Raw genomic sequence first — 3,335 nt, forward strand, 5'->3', positions numbered from 1 at the left:
GAGAGAGAGAGAGAGAGCGAGCACTGGGCTCTTCATTACAAGAGCACCAATACAATCATGGGGGCTCCACTCCCATGATCTCATCCAAACCTAATTACCTTCCATAGCCCCACCTCTAAATACTATCGAATTAAGGATTAGGCTTCAACATATGAAGGGGAAGCCCCATTCAGTCCATAGCAATAATTAATACAGCTAGTCATGTATTTCTCTAATACGTGTTATACTGTATAATCGAATGGCCTTTTCCAATTAGGGTTGTGTGTGAGAATTAAGCAGAAAGTTATTTAAGTGACTTTTTCTGAAGTCATTAGATAGACACTATGCACCCAAGGATGGTACTTAGCTATCACTATTCTAGACGCATAGGTGAGGAGGCAATTCGTTACACACAATGGATGCCCTCGATACGGCTGAGAAGAGCTGGAGAGGGCTTAACTGCATAGACACTGGAGCTAGATTATATAGGTTCAGATCCAGGCTTTACCTGTAACTTCCTAAACAACCAGGGACAAATCACTTGATCTTTCTGTGCTTTGGTCTCCTCATCTGTAACAGGGGACAATAATATTACCTACCCTCTTCCTAGAGTTCTGAGGACTAAATGAGTTAGTAGAGATAAGGCATAATGTCTGGCCCATAGTAAGTACTATTTAAATGCAATAATTATTATTATTTTAAACACTTAACTATTAAAATAAGTGTTTGTTAATGTAACACCTGTAAGCTTCTTGCATTATATTAGTGTATATTCCACACTAACCCATAGGTGATAAATGACTCCCTTTCCCATGCTACTCCTCTTGACTAAGGTTCTTCAAAAAGCTGCATTAAATCTTTAAGCTGCTAGAACACGATTCAGTTAGAAACTCCTCCTGCCCAGGAAGCCTCAGTAACTGCTGTCCCCCAGCCTGCAGGGGTGAGTGGGGAGAATCATGGGTTTGCAACATGCAGTAAGGAAGGGGGATCGTAAGAGGGCTTGATGCTTAGAATTTCTCACTGACCCCAAAAGAGCTCTCTGGGAAAAAAAGAAGCATAAAATATCTACCTCTTTCTGTCTTTATTTCTCCTTAGCACTGCTTCTAAACTTTAAATGTAAGTTAAACTCCAAACTGAATTGACCTTCTAAACTTCAAGTTTATAGCACGGGTTCATTATAAGCTTGAAAGAGATACTGGTGCATTGATGAGAGCTTGCCGTCTGGATGGCAATTTTATACACAGGGAGAGCCTGGCCCAAGGTCTTAATATAACAACTATTATACATTGAATGTACCTAGTTATCTGTAATGTAAGAATAATCCTATGATTTAACTGCTGATAATACTTGTTTTGTGGATGAGGGCCATGTTACAACTGTGTTTGAAAAGAATTTTAAACGAACCCTACTGTGGGCAGGGCCCTTGGTGGGCACTTGAGTGCTAGTTTGAAGGGAAAAAATGTGTGTAAGAAACATGTGATGTTTTTGCTGTGGTTTGAGGGCTGGGTTTGGTAATTATGCTCTCGAATGCAAAAATCCAATGTGGCATAATGAAAAACACACCTCTGTTCTGCTTCCAAAACTCATTCCAAATACAGGACAGTTTTTGCCCAGGCCGACTGTGTTCCATAAAGTGTGCATTCGCTCCACTTCTGTCTATAAGAGCACCAGGACAAAAATAAGATGACACAAAAATGCGTGCCGCACCCTCCCTTTAGTTCCTGTTAACTCTTTTCCTCTAAGCTACCCTCTTCATCACTCTTATTGCTCAATCGACTTATTTGAAAACATATACAAAACCACTCTTAATAGAAGGAAGAGAAAAGTGGTCATTGTGGGTAGCAAATCAACTGTGTAGTTCAAATCATTATTACAATAAAATTTTGTTTATTAAGTACCCTGCAGAATTATAAAAAGGATAGCTTGCACTGGGTAGGAATAAAAAGCCAGAAAGGAATTACACAGTTTAATGTGAAAGTCCTTTTCTGCTACAAAATTCCTATCCAAGCCTGCCCTGCAACATTGAAAATTTGACTACAGAAATTCAAAGGAACAAAATTTGCCACGTGTATTTTGAACCGAATGTTATGAACATTCATAACATCTTTCTTCCTTATCTAAGAGAATCTTCTAATCAAGAAAGCGGAGACATTTTCAACCCTTTTTGTATGAGACTCACTGGATGTAAAAATATCAAGTACTCCCCTTAGTTGCCTACATTGGAGGGCTTATACCGTTGCTGCTTATATGTTGCTGAGGGTTTTATTAACTAGGTCATAGGGCAGTATTCTCTTTATGGTTACTCAGTGGAGAAATTTCTCTCAGAACTCAGTATCAGGAATGATTGTAATTTTCATTAACAACTTTCATGAAAAGGCTTCACTCTTTTTGCTTTTAACGTGAGGCAGCTCAAACTCCTGCCCTTATTTCACAACTTGTACTCAACTTTTAGGTACGCATTTTGCGTAATAATGTTATCCCTGGTTTTATCTTATTTGTCCTACTCTAATTTTTCCTTTTCCATAATTTCTTCATCTACTCTTTAAATCTTGCACTATATTTTTCATGTAGGCAATCTCAAGTCCCCTTTTCAATAAGGCATGGTTTGAATTTCTAACTGAAGTGTCTAGAAAAAGAAGTAACTGTACTTCTTCAGCAGTTATGCTGACCAGAGAAGAACCATTGCTTTCTTCACCATGTGACACACTGCAGATGATATCAGCCTGCTGGTCTAAAATTCCCACCAATGCTAGTCAGCCAATGTGGCAAGAGGCTGCCACTTCTTGCTTCTTGACACTGCATGACACAGGACCCAGGATCTCAAGTCACGACGGTTGGAACCTACCCTGACTTCAGTGCCTAACAAGACTATCATAGTGTATAGATGAGTAGAGGGTAGGTACAATCAAAACAACATCCTGGGTATATTTTGGTCTATCTTGTCTTCTTTTGTCTTAACAACTGCTACCATTTATTGAATTCTTACTGTGGTCCAAATACCTTTTCTCCCCTCAATATGGAACACTTCACGAATTTGCAAGTCATCCTTGAACAGGGGCCATGCTAATCTTCTCTGTATTATTCCAATTTTAGTATATATGCTGCTGAAGCCAGCACTATTTTGGCTTATCTTAAACATTCCAAGTGGGTTCTAACTTCAAAAACTTGTTTTGCAAATACAGTTCCTTTTGGTTTGGTTGGTTACTTTCTTCCCTGATGTGTCGTGATAGGATTAATGTTCCTCTCAACCATAGTCTCCCTCGCTTATATTTCCCATACCTCTTAACGTATAACTGAATTAGAAGGTTTTTTTGCTCTTCTTGAGTATTACCCCCAAACCAAAACCATAAAAAGGC

The 3,335-nt window shown here is 39.0% G+C and overlaps 1 non-coding gene across 1 annotated transcript; it reads right to left on the bottom strand.

Moving 5' to 3' along the window:
• Positions 1-2,989: 2,989 nt before the first annotated feature.
• On the bottom strand, positions 2,990-3,096 carry LOC112407924 (U6 spliceosomal RNA). Its single transcript, XR_003004856.1, has one exon. It is a non-coding gene; the product is annotated as a U6 spliceosomal RNA (small nuclear RNA).
• Between the last annotated feature and the right edge of the window lie 239 nt (positions 3,097-3,335).

Source organism: Neophocaena asiaeorientalis, unplaced genomic scaffold (assembly GCF_003031525.2).
Source record: "Neophocaena asiaeorientalis asiaeorientalis breed wild unplaced genomic scaffold, Neophocaena_asiaeorientalis_V1.1 scaffold246, whole genome shotgun sequence".
NCBI classification, from domain to species: domain Eukaryota; kingdom Metazoa; phylum Chordata; class Mammalia; order Artiodactyla; family Phocoenidae; genus Neophocaena; species Neophocaena asiaeorientalis.